Genomic DNA, 22,309 nt, shown 5'->3' with positions numbered 1-22,309 from the left:
GAGGTTAGGTCACATGGATACTTTGCCATATATTTCCCCCATGGGTTGGGGGTGCCCCCTGTGGCCTGAGACTGGCTGCTGGAGCAAGTCTATTCAGGGGACAGGCAGTGGACTTGAACCCTGCCTTCTTTTCATCTTACTACCAGCACTCCTCAGTCCTACAAGAGCCTCTGGGCAGCACCTGGGACAGCTACTCAAGGGAAGGCAGACTAACCAAACAAGATGGCTGTTATCCCCGTGGGATTGCCCCTGTGGTGAGTCCTGGCTGTATCCCCACACCTGGCTCCCTGGAAAGATCAGGGACTCAGTGCTGCCCACTTGGAGCACAGGTCCCAGGGGAGTATGTCTGGAAGGGATGCCCTTCCAGACCCGACATTCAAGAGGTCAGCCAATCATGTCAAGGGTGTGGCATCCTGTGCCCATCCTCCATCCATGGAGGGGACAAGTGGAATATTCCAGAGGAGAGGAAAGGATGCTATTGATCTGGATCTTGGTATGTAATGAGTGGGGGTGGGGAGCTGACCACGTTCTGTCAATCTCTTATTGAAAATGGTCTGAGGCTCATATTAAAATGCAAAGGAAGAGTGTGCCTTATCCTCTTCCCCTCCCCCGTTCCTTTTTCATTTGTATTTTATCAGCTTAATTTAGTGAGAGTGGAAAGCTCAGGCAGCCATCCTTGGAGACCTAGGAGGAAAAAGGAATGACATCACCCGAGAGGGCCAGGGGGATTCCCTGGCAGTGTCTTCCCTCCAACTCCATAGGGGTCACCTCCCAGCTCTCTCTGCTCCACCAGTACCTCTTCACTGCAGCTGGAGTGGAGGAGACTGGACCAGTTCAGAGTTTTCTCTCTCTCTCTGCACACACACACGTCCTTCTACAGCTTCCACACTTCCCAGGCAGGTTCCTGGGGACCTTAGGCAGCTACATTTGACAGAGTGGCCAGGGGGTCCCACCTGACATCCCCTTGCCCTGCTGTGACATGACACCTGGGAGGAGACCCAGCTCCTGTTCCTTGAAATGTTTTGCCCTTTTCCTGCTAAGTTCTTAAGGTCAAATGTTGCTAAGGGGACTATTTGCCAAAGGCAAAAGCCTGCTAGAAAGGGTAAACAGCTCTTTCATTTTTGAAGCACTAGGTCTCCTCCCTGGAGTTAAGCTCAGCCACTGGCCTGACCAAGCCTGCCAAGTAGCAACCATGGAGTGGTTACTGGAAATCGGCTACCAGCATGTTAGGCTCTAACAGCCTGAGTTTCCTAAGTCACCAGATAGAGCCAAAAATAGTTTCATGTCTATTTTTTTGTAGCATGATAATCACTAACATCTACTTTATAAACATGATTGCCAGGCAATTGATCTAAGTACTCCACACACAGAAACTTACTAAATCTATACAACTACCTTTTGAGGGAGGTACTATTATTGTCCCCATTTTACAGATGAAAAAATTAAGGCACAAAGAGATTGTTTAAAGTGCCAGAAGACACATAATAAATGGCAGAGCCAAGATTCATACCCAGGAACTCTGTGTATTAAATTACCATGTTGTGCTGAGCATCACTCAGAAACTACGCAAGTTCCTGGTGGCTAGAGAGATGCAAAGACTGGAGAATCATAGCTCTCACAAGGTTGGTTTGAATCACAAAGATGAGTTTAAAAATAAGATCAGATCAGTCACCATTTCTCTCGGGGGCTTAGTGCTGTCACTTCTTCCACTACCACTCCTTTGGGGAGTTCTTCTGTATTTTCAACAAAGCCACATCTAACTCTTTCAGGATGAGAAAAGAATCCAGCTCCATGCAAGTGAGTTTTCTTAAATGGATTTTCCTTCATCCGATCTCACAAGGTGGTGTCAATTCTCATGTACCCACAAAAGCCTCATTCACTTTGTGGTTTATCCACTTTGTGGATTATCTGGGCCACAGTTAAAACTACCCATTCACTTGTGGGCCACTTCTTTTAACTCGAATCTGCCACCATGCAAAATAAAATTCCTGTGATGGATTCTCAAATGCTTGGTCCAGCTGGGAGGAATATGGTAGGAAAATGCAGTAAAGCTCAATTTGCTCCTACTTAGGGTTCTTGTTCAGCTGTGAGGACATAAATTGAACACTGGGGCAGCCAGGACCACCAGAAGATTTCAAGGGATGCAGTAGTATTGGCTGGAGCCAAAGGGAAGTTCAGTGTAGCTTAAGCCTACCCTGCTGTGAGGTCAGAGATGGAGACAGTGGCAGAATATCAGCCAAAGGAGCAAGAGGGCTGTGCAGTGCCTTAGAACCGACCCTCGATGTTCCTGACACAGTGGCCCACCAAGCCAAGAGACAGGTTTATCCCAGGGTAGGGGGACTGGACACCAGGAGACCTGGGCACCCCAATGCAGGCTTGGTTAGAGGTGTATTTAGTTCTTGCATTGGGGCTGAGAGGCGCAACTCAGGGGAAATGCGAACCCCAGCTCTGAATGAGGTTATTCAGGGATGAGAATCCATCCCAAGCTTGAGCCAACCACCCATAGGCAGGAGGACACAGAGTCAGGGAGAAATTGTATCAGTTCTGAAGACAGTGGACTTGAGCTTTGATCCTGGTTCTGCCCAGCTCTACACTCTTGGTGAGCTCACTTAACCTTCCTGAATCTCTGTTTCCCTGACTCTAAGATGAGGAACATGGTAGCTTTTAACATTTTGTGAAAATTGAGAAAGGTAGTATCCATGGGGAGAAGGCAATGGTACCCCACTCCAGTACTCTTGCCTGGAAAGGAGCCTGATAGGCTGCAGTCCATTGGGTCGCTAAAGACGGACACGACTGAGCGACTTCCCTTTCACTTTTCACTTTCATGCATTGAAGAAGGAAATGGCAACCCACTCCAGTGTTCTTGCTTGGAGAATCCCAGGGACGGGGAAGCCTGGTGGGCTGATGTCTATGGGGTCGCACAGAGTAGGACATGACTGAAGCGACTTAGCAGCAGCAGCAGCAGCAGTATTCTATGGGGTTTCTAGCACTTAATAGTCAATGAATGTTGATTCCCTGATTGTTGGCAATAATAATTTCTTGCATTTTTGTTGTGTTTCATAATATTCATAGTACTATTACATATATCACGTTTGATCTGCAAAACTATGTGTGAAGGTGGGCAAAACGACACGTTAATTGCTCCCATTTTATAGACGGGGGAATTACTATAGAGTTTCTGTGGCTTGTCCAAGGCAGCATAGGTAGTAAGTCACAAAACTGAGATCAAGATCTTGCAGCTTTGGGCTTATTCATTTTATAGCCCTTATTGTTGTGCTGGGATTGGGCTGATGGTTGAAATCACAAAGGTTAAGAAGATCCTCTGCCCAGAAGTCCAGAAGACAGGATCAGCTCCTGTGGCTGCTGCAGCATATGTGGGGGGATGGGCAGAGCCCAGGGTTTCCTTTAAGGCCTCTGGCATAAGGATCTCAAGCTCTTTCATTTCCACCATATTTTTCAAAATAGCTCCCTCAGTAGATCAGTGCTGAATGCTGCAGCAGCCAAGTTTCCTATGGCCAGATAGTCTTGGCTTTCCTGTCTCCCCCAGTCAGCCATCTTGGGAACCTGAGCCACTCATCACAGCCACTATACAGGGACAGCTCCCACCTCATTCCACAAGCAGCTAAAGAACATAGAGTCTGTGTCCAGCAGACCAGGAGCCTTAAATGTAAACTCCACAGAGAAGCCCACCCTATTAATCTTATCTTTAATGGCTCTCCTTGACACTAAAAGTAAAGACAACAAAAGCAAAAATAAACAAGTGGGACTGAAACAAACTGAAAAACTTTTGCACAGAAAAGGAGACCATCCGTGAAATGAAAAGGCAACCTACGGAATGGGAGAATGTATTTGCAAACCACATAGATGATAAAAGGTTAATATGCAAAATATATGAAGAACTCACACAACTCAATAACAATAAATGTTCCAAAACCTAAATAATTAATAATGGGCAAAGGACCTGAATAGACATTTTTTCAAAGAAGATACAAATGGCCAACAGGGGCATGAAAAGATATTCATCATCACCAATAATCAGGAAATGCAAATCAGAACAATGGAGAGATTTCACCTCACACCTGCCAGAATGGCTGTTATCAAAAAGATAACATGTGTTGGGGAGGGTGTGGAGAAGAGAACCCCTGTGCCCTGTTGATGGGAAATGCAAACTGGTGCAGCTATTATCGTTCCTCAAAAAACTAAAACTAGAACTACCATATGATCCAACAATCTCATGTCTATCAAGTCGGTGATGCCATCCAACCATCTCATCCTCTGTCATCCGTTTCTCTTCCTGCCTTCAGGCTTTCTCAGCATCCCGGTCTTTTCCAACAGGTCAGTTCTTTGCATCAGGTGGCCAAAGTATTGGAGCTTCAGCTTCAGCATCAGTCCTTCTGATTTCCTTTAGGATGGACTGGTTGGATCTCCTTGCAGTGCCAGGGACTCTCAAGAGTCTTCTCCAATACCACAGTTCAAAAGCATCAATTCTTCGGTGCTCAGCTTTCTTTATGGTCCAACTCTCACATATGATCCAGCAATCCCATTTCTGGATATGTATCCAAAGGAAATGAAATTACCATCTTGAAGAGATATCTGCATTCTCATGTTCATAGCAACATTATTCACAATAACCAAGGTATTGAAACAACCTAAGTGTCCATCAGTGGATGAAAGGCTAGAGAAGATGTAGCATACATGTGTAAACAATAGAATATCATTCAGCTATAAAAAAGGGAAATCCTGTCTTTTGTGACAACATGGAACATGGAGGGCATTATGTTAAGTGAAGTAAGCCAGACAGAAAAAAATAAATATTGCATGGTATCAAGCTGAGATCATAGAAACAGAGTAGAAGGTAGATGTCAGGGACTAGGGGTATAGGGGAAATAGAGAGAGGTTAAATAGTAAATAAAATAGCTTTCCTTGTCACTCTCCCATTTTATTTTTATTTATCTCATTTATCATCAACTAATATTATATATGTGTGTGTGTATATATATATATATATGTATATGTATATATAGAACATAAACTCCCCAATAGTAAGGACTTTGTTTTATTCACAGTTGGATTTCTAAACTGGCATACTGTATTTAGTAAATTCTGGTTGGGTGAATGAATGAATGAATGAATGAATCTTCAGCCAGTATCCTCTATTTCAACAAATTGTTACTAAAGACCTACTGGGAGGCATACTGTTAATGGATATGGGATTGAATGAGACATGGCTCCCTGCTTTGAGGATCTCCCAATCTATTTGTGGAGAAGGCAGTGGCACCCCACTCCAGTACTCTTGCCTGGAAAATCCCGTGGATGGAGGAGCCTGGTGGGCTGCCGTCTATGGGGTCACACAGAGTCGGACACGAGTGAAGCAACTTAGCAGCAATCTGTTTGTGGTAGAGGAGAAGCCACAAAGCCACCAAGTGGCTGCACCAGTTTTGCATTCCCAACAGTCCACAAGAGTTCCCTTTTCTCCACCACCCCTCAGCACTTGTTATCTTCTCTTTTTGATAGTGGGGCTTCTCAGGAGGTGCAGTGGTAAAAGAATCTGCCTACCAATGCAGGAGATGAAAGACACATGGGTTCGATCTCCGGGTCGAGAAGATTCCCAGGAAAAGGAAATAGCAACCCAATCCAGTATTCTTGTCTGGAAAATTGCATGGACAGAGGAGCCCGGCGGGGTCCATGGGGTCCCAAAGAGTCAAACACCACTGAGCACACACATACTTTTTGATAATAGCCATTCAGACAGATGTGAGGTGATATCTCCTTGTGGTTTTGAGTTTGCATTTTCCTAATTATTGGTGATGCTGAGCATCTTTTCATGTACCTGTTGACCATCTGTATGTATTCATACAGGTAGGTAACTACCCCACAACATAAGGAAGTGTTAATGTCTAGAAACCAACTGCTTGGGGGTGGGGTGAGGGGCAAGGTGACTCACATTGCTTGGTCACTCTGTTATTCAGAGAGAAAACAGTATATACAAAGACTCAGAGTCAGAAAGAAAGGGCACGTCAGAAGGTAACTGAGAAACGTGGTATAGCTGAAACACAGGATCACTGAGTCGTGGTGGTGGAGTGGTAAGAACGGTGGGAGATAATACACAAGAAGAAGATTAGCATTTGGACCTTCGTTTTAGGATACCCATGGGGAGAATTATCAACCACTTGGGTTTTTAGGTGTGGAATCCTAAGCTATGTAGCAGGATACAAGCTTGTTGCCTTTTTCATCAGGGTATTAAAAGCACAGCCTAACTGAATTTTATTTGCTATTGAGACATTCCATTATATTAAGCATATCTCCTACTGCAAGTTCTCCAAGCCAGAGAGTGATGGTGGGGTCTCAGAGGTGGGTGGGTAGGACCTGCAGAAACTCCAGATCTTTCCTCTCTGACGGAATACTGGGGGACGCTGGTTTGCTCTCATTTGAAAAAACGTGAGGCCACTTCTCAGCCACCCACACTGCTTTCTTCACTTCCTCCTGTAGAAATGACACCGCTCGGATTGGTAATACAGAGGTTAAAGGCGAGACTGCTTAGTGAGAATGAGGGATAGAGAATGAAAGAAAAGCCCTGAGACCAGAAACTTTGAATGGCTCATTCTGTTTCCTTTAACTGTGGCTTGTTTAAGAAAATGGCTCGTTCTGTTTCTTCAACTCCTTCTCATCTGGAAAGAGGATGCGGCTGGGAGGTTCGCATGCCAAGGCTCCAGTCCAGGAAAGTGCTTTCCTATTGATTTGTGTGTCAGCAATTCAAATAGGGGTATTTATGCTGCGGCTGAGCACCTAATAAAAATTTAAATTATTGTTTAAAAAAAAAAAAAAAAAAGGAAGGGAGGAAAAAACTCATCAAGGAACAACCTCATAAAGAAAGTGGAAAAAAAAAAAGCCACACACAGATTCGAGGTCCTCAGGAAGGGAGCCGGAGACTAGGATTGTGAGGTTTGCCAAGAAGTGCCTCAGACTGGTTGTATTTCTCCTTTTAAATGCCTCTCCCTCCCATCTGAACACCTTCTAGGCTCTGTAGCTCTGACCTCAGACCCTGGCTTCATCACTCATTGGCTGTGGTGCTTAGGCAAAGGACAGATGTTTCTTTCTGAGCCATCCTGTTGCATAAATAAGGGGAAGCAATGGTGTCTCAAATGATAACTCATATTCAAAACCCTTGGAGCAGAGCCTGGCACATAGTAGGTGCTCAACAAGTGTTTATATCCTAACCCCTTTCCCCCTTTGGGGGATCCCCTCCTTAATTCAGATTCTTCCTTAAAAATCATGCCCTGTAGCCTATTAAAAGCTGATGCAGCCAACCCCTTCTCACTTGAAAGACTGGGAGTCACTAAATCACACCTATGTATAAATGATTGATAATGAATTAATAAGTTAGGTGGTGGCACTAATGGAAAGCAGAAGGAAAGAAGTGAAGGAAGCTTTAATAGGAGAATGTTAGAAACCAGTTGCAAGCCTCTGTAGGGCTGTGAGGCTCCCACAGCATCCTTTAAACCATGCTTATTAGGAAAGTCCCTCTCTGGTCAACCATAAGGACAGGAGACACGCAGGTCAGGAAAGCAGAGTGTGGGTCTCTCAAACTTTAATGACAGCACCAGAGGGTTCACCTCCTCCCATGAGCATATCCTTGCCCCTCAACAGTGCTGTTAACTGCACCTTCCTCACAGTCCTGAGGTCTAGCTTCCCAATTCTGGCCATTATTCTTTCTCTTCCACTCTCGTGCTTCAGCTCCACCACTTAACACAATTGCACTGACTTCTTCAAGCCCCTGGCCTTTTTCTTTTTCTTCACTCTCCATTGCTTGGCTTTACCAGGCTTTAGATTCTGTCCTCCGTCTATAGCATTAATCCCTCACAAAGCCTCTGAGGCCTTCTTGTCCTTATTCACCTGGCAGAACCCCACCTTGTTAAACTCTGGGTCATGCTTACCTCTGAACAAGTATACACTACTAGAGAGAAATAGATAGCTGTGTGGACTGTTATTGCATTACAGTTATGACCCAAGTGAGTACTGGAAACAGTCTGGCAATTCCATGACACTTCTTTAGCACCTTTACTTTCCACTCTCCAAAATCACAATTTTACCTCTCCTTTCCCCAAAGACTACCGACCCTCCCTTTTTAATTTCTTCCCCTGGATGACCTTACTCGGTGTTTTAGCAGACAGATTCTCCCTTGCCCTCCTGCTACTAACGCCACACCTTTCACTGTCGCAGAGCCCATCCTCTCTGTCTTCCCTCCTTATTCAGGGGTGCTGGGCCCCTGCTCCTCCCTAGGGCTAACCTCTCCTCTTGTGTTGTGACCTTAGACTCTCACACTTCCTAAGGACTTCATTCCTGCAGTTATCACCACTCCTTTTCCTTGATTTTCTTATTTTGGCTGTTCTGGGTCTTCAGTGTGGTGTGTGGCTTTATCATTGCAGTGGGCAGGCTTCTCATCGCCGGGGCTTCTCTTGTTGCAGAGGACAGACTCTAGAGCACTTGAGCTTCAGTAATTGGGGCACATGGGCTCCCTAGTTATGGCATGAAGGCTTAGTTTCTCCACAGCACGTGGGATCTTAGTTCCCCAGCCAGGCATAGAACCCATGTCCCCTGCATCGGAAGGCAAATTCTTAACCACTGGTCCTCCAGGGAAGTCCCTCAACACTCCTCTCTTGAATCTTCAATTTCTCCCTCACCACCTTATTTTCCTATTAATATATACATGTTCTCTGATATCTCCTGCCTTAAAATACATGAAAGCCTCTCCTGATTCTCAGTCAGTCAGTCAGTTCAGTCACTCAGTCGTGTCCGACTCTTTGCGACCCCATGAATCGCAGCACGCCAGGCCTCCCTGTCCATCACCGACTCCCGGAGTTCACTCAGACTCTCCTGATTCTCCTCTCTTTCTAATTTCTACTCTATTTCTCAGCTTTCTCAACGGCAAATCTCATGGAACGTGTCACTGTTCCCGATTCTCCCTTCCATTCTCTCTTCACCCAGTCTATCCTGACAGCTCCTTAGACACTGCTCAAGAGCAGTCTCATGTGGCCAGATCTCATGGTCATTTCTCTGCTGCCTTTGTACTTGATGTCTCAGCATCACTGGGCAGTTACCTGTTTCCTTAGACCACTACCTTCCCTTGGCTTTGGTGACATGCACTTTTTAGGTTTTCCTTCTGTCTCAGGGACCGCTACTTTCCTGGCTTCTCTTTTTACACTTTAAAACTTAGAATACTCTTGAATTCAGTCATGAGGCTAGGGAAAAGGGTCTAACTTCACCTAGGGACCACATACCACTTGTACATCAGCGACTACCAAGCCCATGCCTCTAGCTCTGAACGTCTTTCTGGAACCCAGCTTAGAGAATCCAACATTCTACCTAGCGTCTCTACTTTGATATTTAATAAAGTCTTTCAACGTAATGTGTCTGAAGAGAATTTCTGGCTCATCGATGTCCTAAACTTGCTCCTCTTTTACTGTTTCTCTTCTCGGTAGAAGGTACTATATCTACCTAGTCACTCAAGTCATTATTAATTCCTCTTTTCCTCACATACCACTCCATATCAATCAATCAGCAAGTTGGCTCTACCTTTAAGTACTTTTCAGATCCTTCCTCTACTATGAATGCCCCGAGGTCTCACCTGGACCAGTGCCAAAGCCCCCAGCTGTTATCCCTGATTCCACTCTCCCCCCGGAGCCAATCTATACCTAACACTAAAGTGATCATACTTCTTAAAATAATCCAGTGATTTTCCTTTCAGTTAAAAATAAAACTCAAATGTCTTACATCATCAACAAAATCTTCCATATTTTTTTTGACCTCTGTTTCATTTCTCTCTCTACTATTCACTCTGTTACATTTGTATTGGCTTATCAAAAATGTCAATTTCAGCCCTTCAGGACTTTTGCTGCACTTGTTCCTTAGAAAGAAACATCTAATTCAGTTCTCTTATTTTATAAACAAGGAGACTCAGGACAGAGAAAGGAAATCTCATAGAAAATCAGTGGCAAAGCCAGGACCAGTCTCTTGATTGCCAGCCTGATGCTCTTCCCACTAGAGTGTGCTGGGTGATGGCTGCTGTCTGAATGCTTCCTCAGGGTCTCATCTTGTGAGCAGCAGAGACCTTCACCCTGGTAGAAACATGGATCTTGGATTTGGTTCAGTTCTGGTTGTGATTTTAAGCAGGTTGACCTTAAACACTATTGTTGGAATTATAGTCCTTGAAAGTTTCCATAGAAAGATTTTGAGGTTTTTAAACTAAGACCTCATAAATTCCAAATTTTCTGGGCAATAGATGATTCCTTGGGAAAAGAGTCATCATTTTTTGGCCCCACCATAGACTGCTCAATAGACTACCAGGCCAAGCTGTCATTAGAGTTCCCTTGTCATTCCTTAAGCAAGTCCCTTATTATAGCTTGGCTCCTTTCTCTGCAGTCATCCTCAAGTATTTTGGTAAAGAGGATCCTCATTTCAGTCTAGTATAGATCTGTGGCCTCTTCATGCCCTTGTTTTTGCTTGGCTGTCACTCTTTACATGCCACATTGGGGCTCATTCAAGCAGATTTCCCCAGTCCCACCCCCTTCCACCTCTCTTTTGATTTGCCTATAATCAAACGTTATTTGTATATCAGATTTACTCCACTGAAAAACAGACACTGATGTGAAGAGTTTCATGTCATGCAGTCATACAAATTATTCTGAAAAAAATAAGACTTTTAAAAACGCTCAGGCTTTGTCATAATTTATGATTACATTTTTTCAGTTTCTGCTTCTCCTCTTAAATAACTGGCCTGACTTTGGGCTTTAAAAGTCTACACCTCAAATGCAGACCTTGCCTAGGCATTTGCTGACTTACCATCAACAAAAAGGGTGTTTACTTAGTCCTAGAACATATTCAGCTTCGTTTATGCCACTTTCTTTGACCACAGAGTGGGAGGAGAATTCTCCTTCCTTGTGCAAACTGCCTGAACAACAGCTTCCAACTCTTAGCTGCCTACATGCACTTTAGGAGATGGGCGGGGTTGGGGTAGCCGGGGTGTCATTTTATTTTCATGTTGAAAATTGTGGAGAATCTCTCCAGCCACATTTTTAAACTTAAAAGTATACTAAATAGCACCAATCTGAGCTTCATTCCATAGCTTTAAAGAGTCTACCAGTTACATAGCTGCTCTCTATTTCTTGGCCTTCTGCAGGATGTAACACGGAGTGGGTGACCAGACAATCTGTTTGAGTAAAGGGTAGTTGGCTGGTGTTAGTTTGGCCGTTTATTCCTTGTCTGGGCGATCTTTGAGATGTTTGTGAAGATTAGTGTTTTAGCATACCCAATAGCACTAGTAACTGTATTTTCTTCTTTCATCATGTTTACTACCATTGAAATAATGCATTTTCTGTTTAATTTACTTCCCTGTTCTGTGAAGGAAGTGCTGGAATCCCCAGGGTGGCTCCTAAATGCTCTAAGCTGTTTGTCCTCGTTGCGTTTTTTATGTACTGGGAACCCCAGAAGCTTTCTCCCATCACTCCACTTCCATTATATGACACATTCTGCACACAGAAACAACCACGGTGAAGAGTCTTCGAGGAGAGCCTGACAGATCCAGGAACTGTCCTAGGTTCTGAACATCCACCGGAGATGGTGACTCGGAGCTCATGAAACATGCATTTGAGGGGAGACAGGCAACAAATCCATCGCCAAGTTCTGTTGACTTTACTTTCTCAATATCTCTTACATCTGTCTGTTACTTTCCATCTCTAACCAGTTACTACTTTATTCAAACTAACATCATCTTTTTCTTTTATGGCTAACATGAGCCCCTCAATAATCTTCCCTCATCTTCTCTTGCCTTATTCTAATGTATTCTGTACACTTTTAGTCAGAGATTTCATCAATATGTATATCTGATCATGTCGTTCTCCCACTTAACACCTTCGAGCGCTTTCCACTGATCTTAAGACATGAACAGAAATCCTTAACAAGGCTCGGCATGGCCCCCTTCCTGCCTCTCTCTCTAGCATTGCTCTTCCTCCCTCTCTGGGCTCTAGCTACTAGACTGCTTTCAGGGTCCCCCAGGCTCTCTGGGCTCTGTTCTGTGCTATGATCTTCCCTCTCTGCCTCCTTCCCTTTCCTCCATCCTCTCTCTCCACATCTTCCTTTCTGTGCCTAATTTATCTCATCTGTAAATTTCAGGTCAGATGCCCCTTCCTCCAGGGAGCCAGATGACCTTGTAATGTGCTCTCATAGGAAACTCTGGATTTCTCTTTATTATTTAAAATTGTTAAGTTGTAAGACGTAACATATACACACAGGTGTACATAAAACCTGAAAGTAAAATTTAATCAATAATAATAATTGAGTAATAATTATTCAAGTTCCCTGTAACAACCTTCCAGGTGAAACAATAGAACATCACTATCCTAGAACTTCAAGGACACCCTTATATGTCTCTTTCTGATCACAAATACCACCCTCCTCCAGAAATAGCTGCTTTCACTGTTTTTCCTGACTTTATGGTCATAATTTACTTACTTTTAGCAGGTTTAGAATTTATCAGCCATCTTAGTATGCCTGACAACTATACTTAGTCCAATAAATTTTTTAAAAGGTTAAAGAATTTATTAGCTTAGAAATCTTTATCTATATTCATAATTTATATATCTAATGTCAATTTTATCAAATTTCATCAAAATATTAAAAATATCAGTTTCAGCTGAGCACATCAAGTCTATCAGTTTAGAAATACATACGTGCATATATACTGGTACATGTACATAGAATTATTTAGTTAATATCTAGTTTCCCAGCAGTTGGCAAGCTGCAGATTCACATGTAGTGTCTATTTTGTTCACCTTCTATTCCCAGAGTCTTGCCCAATCCCTGGTGCACAGTAAGTCCTCAGTAGATACTTGGAGACTAAGTGAATGGAGATGACCCCCCAAGTGGACTCTGGATAAGAGCTGAGCTATTATGAGGGTCCTTATGAGGACTGCTTTTTAGAAGCAGAGCTACAAATTGAGGGTTAGGGCATCCACTGCTTATGAGGAACATGTTCAAAAGCATCCACCACTCTGCTACCAGAAACTTTAAATAAATAAGAAAGGTGACCGAGTAAGCTATCTGGGGAAGGAATTATATCAGTCTGTCTATTTGCACATCTATCTATTTATTTAACTATCCATTTATTAATCCATCTATCCAAGCATGTAATATTATACAAATATATACCCATTAAAACATACTAGAAATATAGGCCATCATAGAAGAACAAAATGGGAAAAAACATACCTGTCTCATAAGCAGGCATAAATATTAGCCTCCATTCATGACCTACAGGAGTAAACCCTGTCCCTGACCAAAAGATGGCGAGAAAATAAACTGTGTCTCAGGGATTTGATTCATGAAGGAGAAACACCGTGGCAGGATCATGGAAACACATGAATTATTCACAATTCAAACTGGCTAAGGGGAAAAAGGGGGAGGGAATGACCAGGAAACACACATCAAATACATGATACTCTCCACGGCCAGGGAGAAGCCAGGAGGGTGGCAGCAGGAGCAGCCTTACACGAGGGCTGAACCCAGAGTGACAGAGGAGGAAGGCAACTTGTCCCTCAGGTGAGCCAAGAACACCTGGCCGGTGTGAAGGTGGCTTTATAATCCTGGAGTGGGTGAACTGTAAGAGAGTCTCTGGAAGTCGGGGCATGGCAGCCTGGCACCCATGGTTGAGTTTGAACATAAATTCGGGTACCAGTCCCACGGCTCTCCTATAATTACAAAGAAAGGGAAAGGCAGCCCGCTAGGCAAAGTGGGGATATGGGGTGGGGGGTGAGAATAGGGGTCCAGAGAGGTGAGGAGGGGGAGGGGTGCCCCTCTGGGAAGCGCTGCTTTTCCCTTTGGCTGTGTGTGGATGTATGAGGTAGAAAGACAAGGCTTGTTCCTCAACAAAAAGCAAAATTCAGGGCTGTGCTGAAGTGGGGCAGAGTCCACCACGAGTAAGAGATCTGGAGGACAAAGTGAAGCTGAGCATCAGGAGCCCAGTAAATGCAGGAGTGGAATGAGCAAGAAGCCAAGCTATCTTCATTCAGGAATAAGGACTACAGTTAAATTGCTTTAAGGGAGAGTCAACCGAGAGGCAGCCAGGTGGTGAGTGGGCAGCTCCACCTGGTTTTGAGACCTGGGTGGGGCAAACACAGCCAGTCCAAGTCACTAAGAGCACAGCTCAGTGTGTCTCAAGTATTTACTGAGTGCTTACTATGTGCCAGGCTGGGTGCGCAAGAATAGGTCTACTCTCAAGGAGCTTACACTCTCATTCAAGGAGACAGATAATAAACATGTAAACAAATAATTACATAAGATTATTCTAGAGACTGAAAAGTGCTATCTATGAAGACAATGAAATAGGATCAGGTGTTAAAGACAACTGGCGTGTAGGGAGGCAGAGAGGGGCGACTGTCTCCAAGAGGTGACATTTGAGTTGAGCCTTGAAGGCTGAGCAGGAGTCAGGTGTGTACATGTCCAAGAGAAGTATAAAGCAAGGGGCTCAGAATGTTGCCCAGCAAAGAAGATACATGCAACCAAGAAGACAATTCAAACTCCAGCTCCCATGCCTCCCTGAGCCCTGGTTTCCTCAATCTGTAAACTGAGAGGGTCGGACGGGTGGATGGCCAAGTCCAACACAGTGTAGCATGGGGTCTTGGAAAGTTTCTTGGGAAATTTTCATGGAAAAGGAGAAACTTGACCTGGATCTTGAAGAAGGGGTCTGAAAGCACTAGTAAGATCATTTAAACCAGTAACAGAGGTTTATAGTTTTCCAAAACCTCTATTGAGACCAAACAAGAATGTCTGCTTTCCCTCTGATTGACACACTGTCCTCCTTCCTCCAGGCCATGCTCAAAGCCCACTGCTTCCAGAAGCTTTGTGGAAACTAAAATCTACCACTTCCTGCTTTCATTACAATACCTCGATTTGGCCACTTACTTCTTTATGCCTTTTGAGATCATTAATGAGCTACCAGCCTATTAATACATCTGCGTGATTGCCTGTGAGTACTCAGTCTTGTCCGATTCTTTGCAACTCTATGGATTGTAGTCCTCCAAGGCTCCTCTGTCCATGGAATTTTCCAGGCAAGAATACTGGAGTGCATTGTCATTTCCTACTCTAGGAAATCTTCCCGACTCAGGGATTGAATCTGTCTCTAGTGTCTCTTGTATTGGCAAGCAGATTCTTTACCACTGAGTCACCTGGGAAGCTCCATTTATATGCCTACTTCCTTTATTTATTTGTAAATACCTTGGCAAGGTCTGAGCCTGGAGCATAGTGTCTGGCTTGGGCAGGTGTCCCATGGGGGCTGAAAGACAATGGCTTGTGGATGGGAGATGAGTTCATCTGCCTAGGCTGCAGACTAAATGCCACAGACTGGTAGCCTAACCAATAAGAATTTATATCACAGTTCAGAGGTTGCGTGTCCAACATCAGGGGGTTGGCTGGTTTTATTCCTGGTGAAGATTCTTTTCCTACTTATAGATGGCTATCTTCTTGCACATTGGTGGGAAGAGTGATAAAGATAGCTCTGGTCTCTTTTCCTCTTACAAGGACACTGATCTTATGGATCAAGACCCACCCTTATGACTACCTTGAAAAAAGTATCATTCAGTTGTGTCGGACTCTTTGCAACCCCATTGACTGTAGCTCACCAGGCTCCTCTGTCCATGGACTATGACTTCACTGATCCCTAATTAACTCCATAAGGGCCCAGGCTCCAACAGAGTCAACTGGGGGCTTCAACATGAATTTGAAGATGACACAATTTGGTTCAAAACTGTAGGTGAGAAAATTCTAGAAAAAGCCCAACTCTCCCTTTTGGGGTAGAAATGAGCAGAGTGCTCCTGGAAAGGACCTCACTTACTGGACAAGCCCTTCCTCTCCGTGTGCTATTCCCCTTTGTTAGGGCTGGGGCATTTTCAGCAGTGGTTTTGTTTGTTTTTTCCCCTATGACCTTGTAAAAATGAAAAGACCTAGGAGGAAACCACATTTGACTCCATTGGGGTCCACCATGGACCTGGTCTGAGCACTGGCTGCAGTGATAGGGAGGGTGTTGGGAGATGGGAGAGGAAGGAAAAGTCAGTCTATCTTCCAGCAGGGCTCCTGGGGCCATTCATTCCAATCACAGCTTTTCTAATGAGGGAGGCTGGGGCTTGGACATCTTTACTGCAAGGCTAGTCATTCCAGATAAGCTGCCAGGGGCCAGGCAAGAAGAACAGCAAAATTAATGAACACATTTTAAAACACTTGCTTTGTTGCAGGACTAGTCTATGTACTTTCTGTATATTACCATATTGCATCCTCATATAGGTTGCCTCATGTTGATGGGAAAACTAAGGGAGGTAAAGTAATCCATCTTCATTCTCACAGCTGGTAATGACAGCTGTGAATCTCAGATTGGAATTTTGCAGGCAAGACCCTGACCACTGTGCCATGCTGCCTTGGGTTCGGGCATCTGCTATTAAGCAGACCCTCCCATGGGAGTGTAGCCTGGTCTTTTTAGATCGTACCTCAACTCCCCTGTCTACCCCTGTCTACAACTCAAGAGGTAGGCCACAGCCTGCACAGTGCTGCCCCCTTTTCTGATGCTGGGGGTGCTGGGCAGGTGGGCTGGTGTCTGCACCACCTGCTCTCCTTTGGGCTTTTCCTCACCCAAGCTTTTGTAGGGTGAAGGCTGGAGACAAGAAGGGACTGGAGGAGAATGGAGAGAGACACACAGGGAGAGGGAGGACAGGGAAATGAGGCCACAGAAAGGCCTGGGTGACCTCAGCAACAAACAACCATGGACTCCTGTGACCTCCTTATCTGCAATTGAGCAGGTTGCAGGCCTTGATGGGAGGGGCAAATACATGTCCCTGATAGTAAAATTCAAGGAAGCCCTTGGTCAGTAATATTCTTCCTGCCTAGCACTCTGAGATGGTGATGGAAATGGAGACATGGACTCTGTTGTAGGGTGATGTTTACATCCTGAAGACACACTGGATAGACTCAGGAGACCTGAATTCTAGACCTACCTTGGCCTTGAACAACCGATGTAGCCTTGGATAAATCATAATGTTTCTGGGCTTCAGTTTAAATGAAGCAGCCAAGTGACAGATCTCTAAGTGAAAGTGAAAATGACAGTCACTCGGTCGTGTCCAACTCTTTGTGACCCCATGGACTGTAGCCCGTCAGGCTCCTCTGTCCATGGAATTCTCCAGGCAAGAATACTGGAGCGGGTTGCTGTTCCCTTCTACAGGGGATCTTCCCAACCCAGGGATTAAACCTAGGTCTCCCACATTGCAGGAGAATTCTTTAATGACTGAGCCACCAGGGAAGCCCAAGAATACTGAATACTGGAGTAGGCAGCCTATCCCTTCTCCAGGGGATCTTTCCAACTCAGGAATCGAGCCAGGGTCTCCTGCATTGCAGGTGGATTCTGAGCTACCAGGGAAGCCTGGTAGATTGTCTAACTCTTATAAGGTTCTGGGTTTGTTTGACCTTTCAAGTACTGAAATCTCAGTTTATCATCTTATGCAGGATGGGGTGAGAGTGTTATTGCACCCATCAAAGAGAGAAGAAAAGTCTCCAAGACTTTGCCAAGCTCCCAGGCCAACTCAGCTTACTAAACTGCCCAGATTTGAAAAACTGACCAGCACCGCAGGTTCCGTCTGCTCTGCCCCTTGCTTTTGCCTGTGACCTTGGCCACCTCATCCCCTATCCAAGCCTTTAGTTTCTGCACTTCAAAGGGGCAGTGGTAGTCTTTGCCACCTGCCTTACTCTCCTGGGGGTTTTATGGGATGAACAGGATAATGTTTCTAATTACTTAGGGCTCCTTGGAGTGCAAGTGCTGTGAGTCAGGATAAAGGACTCGTCTATTTTAGTTGCTTTCAGAGATTATTCATCCAGAAACAGAAATGAGCATTTAGATGAGCACAGAGGCTGGGGGACTCAGGCCAGAGAAGGCTCTAGCAGAGGGGTGGTTGGGGAGGGGCTGGGGCAGAGTTAGCCCCTTCTAACTCTTACAAGGTTCTGGGCTTGTTTGACCCCGTGAGTACTGGAATCTCAATGTATCATCTTATTCAAGATGGGGCAAGAGTGTTAATGCCCCTATCAAAGAGAGAAGAAAAGTCTCTTTTCTGGGGAGCGGGGGAGCTTGGCAGATGCCTTCTGGTCTACACAGGCAAAAAGATGCCTTTTTGACACATGACCTAAGAATCCTTGAACTTCTCCCCTGTCCCTTTTTTTTTGCTCTAAAATTCCCCAGGTTCATCTCCTCTTTTGCAAAATATATTTTAATTCATTAGGTGGCTGTCCTAGAAGAGACCAGCTGCTACACTCAGACAATAGAAACCTTTGGTACTTAAGGGACATCGTCCTCTGCCGGGTATTACAGAGGGGTGTAGAGAGGATTTCTAGGCCCTGGCTGTCCTTGGAGTGCGGGTTCTGAGAATGTTCACTGGGGACTCTGGTTTTCTTGACTATGCAGGTGACCATGAGAGGGCAGCACGCTTCATTAGCTCTGTGTACATGTGTGTGTGTGTATGTGTGTGTGTGCACGTGTGCTCACGTGCATACACATGTGCACACATGAGCACTCATGTGCACCCATGAGGCCAGCTGTATGAAGACAGTGAAACTGTGACATCCATGCTCTTGGCTTTAACACCCGACAAAAGGGACATGGTTTAAATGTCACAGCAAGGGCCTGTGACAAGGGTAGTTAGGAAAACAGATGTCTCTGTGTTTGACTACACCGTAGGAGGCGCTGGGCCCATGACCCTAAGTGTCACACTTCTTAGTGAATTGATTTTTTAATTTGGAAGTATTTTTAGGAGTAGTAAAAAATAGCCTATGATAAAAATCTTGATATACTCAGTCCTTTATTCAACATTCACTTATTAAGTAGCTAATTATTCCAAGCCACATGAGTAACATGAAGGGTAAAAATTGTTAGACTAATAATAATAATAATTAGCACTTTCATGAAATAGGTTTGCCATTCTGCAGAATAGAAAACTGAGATTTTAAATAACCTATCCAAATTTAATAGCCAAAATTTTATTCAAGAGGTGTCAGAATGCAAACTTAGCTCTCCTGGCTCCAAGTCAGATTCTCCAAGGAATGGTTTCTGTCTTTCAAGGAGCTGACAATTAGACACAGGATGCAAAGACTGCAGACCACAGCACAGGGAATACCAGGTTGTATATCATGAATAGTATGTGAGTAAATGCTGTAGGAGTTCTGGGGAGGGGTCCAGAGAAATTCCATGTAAGTTGCATTTGGACTGAGTCTCAAAAGATAGGGTTTCCATCACTGGAGGGAAAAATTGAGGTCACCTTAGGTAGGTGGAAGGGTGGGACTTAATAACAGAGGAAAGACTAGACAGGGTGGTTGTACAAAGCAAGTAGTTGAGGTTGGCTGAAGGAATGGTCCTCAACCTTGGCTCTGTATTAGAGTCACTGTAGTAGCCTTTCAAATGGCGAGCACCTGGGCCCCCCATCCATTAGTCTTTGGTCTCTTCACTAGTATTCTCTAAAAACTCCCCGGGTGATTCTATTGTGTAGCATGGATTGAGACCCACGAGCACTGGGGAAGGACTTGGGGCTTCCAAACTGGGGCTATTGCAAGCACCCAGGTTCAATATGAACAGGTTTTGAATAAAGGTGGTGACAATGGGAAAAGAATGGGATAGAGAGGGGAGAGTCCCTTGAAAGGCATTGAGTTGAGTGTCTCTGGGATTGATTGTCCAAGGGATTGTGTAAGTCATGATGGATGAGGTGGGAGCCTGGGCACCAGTCACAAGAATGATAGTTATTGGGTGGAAATTGAGATTGGCGTGGACAGAACGTGGGAGGAAGATAGTTTTACTTTGAGATTCCTCAAGTTTAAGGATACTAATTACTGAGCTATCTGATAGGAACATCTGGCTAGAGCCATGTGAGTATAAAGCTTGGGCACAGACCCAGATATGGGGCGTCTTGAGAATGCCCCTCTGTGGAAGTGATGGTTGAGATGGAGGGAGTGTACCAGCTTGGAGAGAAAGCAGAGAGAGAAGAGCAGAGGGCTCAGCTGGGAGGCAGAAGGACAGAGAGAAGCTTAGAAGCCATTCCTCAAAGGAGAACCATTCCATTTGCATGAGCCAGTGTCTGGGTGGGGCGGGGTGATGGGCAACAAAGTCATTTTTCATCGGCCTGGCTGCCTGCGACTGGAAAAATTGATCAGTTGAGTCAATAGGCTCCGTGCTCAGACTCAAAGCCCTGGCTGATGTGTGTGCAGGAAATAGGGGAGGTACAGTCCAGCTTTTTCTCATGAGAAACACAGCCTGCTCAGGTATCTGGCTCTCTTTGCCACCATAATTGGCCTCTAAGCCAGAGTAGCATGAAAGACAAATCAATTCCTGACCCACGCGGATTATGAATTCACCCATCACAAGGAAATCTTTCATTCTGAGCTGTCCCAAAGATGAATTCCTGTTTTCCTGGGGGAGGCAATTCATCAGCCCTGCCTGTTTTAAAGGGATCCCATGAGATCAATTCTTTTTCCAGCATCATCCTATGGGAACAGCATAGTCCCTGGAAGGAATCCCGAGGATGTCCCTGAGATCCATCCTTTGAGGATAAATGAACCTTGGCAGCAAAGACTAGTCAGGAGCATGTCAGCTCTAGGGAGCTTGGGGCCAGGGAACAGGACCCTAAGTCTAGGCAGATGGTGTTTCAAGCTTCCTTTAGGGGACAACAGAGGAAGGATTCCCAGGCAGACTTCCAATCTCAGACCCTCAGATTACCTGCCTTTGGGAAGAGGTAGAAGGAAAAGAATGAAGGGAAAAAGAATTTATAGCATCTATGAGCCCCTTGTAACCTAAAAAGAGCTTGAGGAAGACTTTATGGGTGGCATGAAGTCTGACAGGCCATGGAATGGGTACTGAGAGTACTGCCCAACCTCCCCACCAGCCCTAGCCAAGCAAACACACGACCAGTGTGATTCTGAAGCAGTGTATCCTATCCTTTAATGTGGGCATCTTGTTAAGCACAACATCTGATTCAGTATTTAGGGTTTCCCTGGTGAGTTCGATGGTAAAGAATCTGCCTCCAGAGCAGGAGACCTGGGTTCAATCCCTGGGTTGGGAAGAGCCCCTGGAGAAGGGAATGGCAACCCACTCCAGAATTCTTGCCTGGAGAATTCCATGGACAGAGGAGCCTGGCAGGGGTTGTAAAGAGTTGGACTCGACTAAGCGACTAACGGTACTACTACTACAGAGTCAATACATCTAAGTGGGGCTTAAGCATCTATACTACTAACATTTTCCCAGAGGATGCTGAAGACATTGGTCCATGGGCTACACTTTGAGTAGCAAGGTCTTAGAGGAAGTTGATGGGATAAAAGACAGAGAGAGAGAAAAAGAATTGTCATTGTGCGCAACCATGTCCCCCACCAGCTCTGAACCCCACCTGCCCTTTTGGGAACTGCCTCCCTCCCCCCAGTCCCCACCAGGGAAAGGGACCTGGGAAGAGGGCAGTGGGAAGGTGGGCAGGTGGTCTAAGGAGGCTCCACCCAGGCTGAGTCACAGTCTTCAGCCTCTCGTCATCATACACCCAGTGCTTGGCCGTCTCAGTTTATTGCCTCCTGCGGCTCCCGGCTCAGGCAGAGTAATTACAGTTGAGGCCCTGATGAATTGGGGGGCAGTAATTAAAGTGCCTATTGATTTTCTACTTAGGAGTTCCCTGTAGCTGGAAACAAAAGTCGGGAGGGAAGCGAGATAAACAATCCGGGCAAGGTATTTGGAAACGGGGGACTGTTCAGGGTGCATTAGCCAGGCCTGCAGCCTCCAAGGAGGAACCGTGGACTACTCATTTATCACCAGCCCATCTACGTAGAATCTGAGAATTGATCAGCCAGTCAATATACTTCTGGGGCGTTGTGCCAGCAGAGAAGTGGGAGGAGGGGGTCTTCATCCTCATCTCTCCAAACCATGAATCTGTCTTGTTTTGCTGCTTCATTCGGCTTATTTTAATTATGAGTTGAAGCATTTGTTTCATTTATATCATCTATTTCCATCTGACAACAATAGGCTTTCTATTGCTAGAAATCTGGTTTCTGGTGGCCTCTGAGGCCAGACACCAGAAAGCTTGGGATGGGGGGAAGATGGGGAAGGAAGGTCACAGATGAAGTTCTGGGGTCCAGGACTGGAAGCTGGAAAGGGCCTGGATACAAAGAGGGTCCCGGAGGCTGACCAGCTCCAGAGGTGGGAGGAGTCTCAAAGAGAGGATCAAGCCAGACATTGGGGAAAAGAAAGTGTACAGGCAGAGGA

General features: G+C 45.2%; 1 protein-coding gene across 1 annotated transcript in view; it reads left to right on the top strand.

Moving 5' to 3' along the window:
* TNR (tenascin R) overlaps window positions 1-22,309 on the top strand; it is a 494,238-nt gene that overhangs the window by 9,162 nt on the left and 462,767 nt on the right. The gene's annotated exons all lie outside the window — the stretch shown is intronic.

This window comes from Bos indicus, chromosome 16 (genome assembly GCF_029378745.1).
Source record: "Bos indicus isolate NIAB-ARS_2022 breed Sahiwal x Tharparkar chromosome 16, NIAB-ARS_B.indTharparkar_mat_pri_1.0, whole genome shotgun sequence".
NCBI lineage: Eukaryota > Metazoa > Chordata > Mammalia > Artiodactyla > Bovidae > Bos > Bos indicus.
Note: the sequence above shows the minus strand (reverse complement) of the source record. Positions and strands in the feature narration are given on the sequence as shown.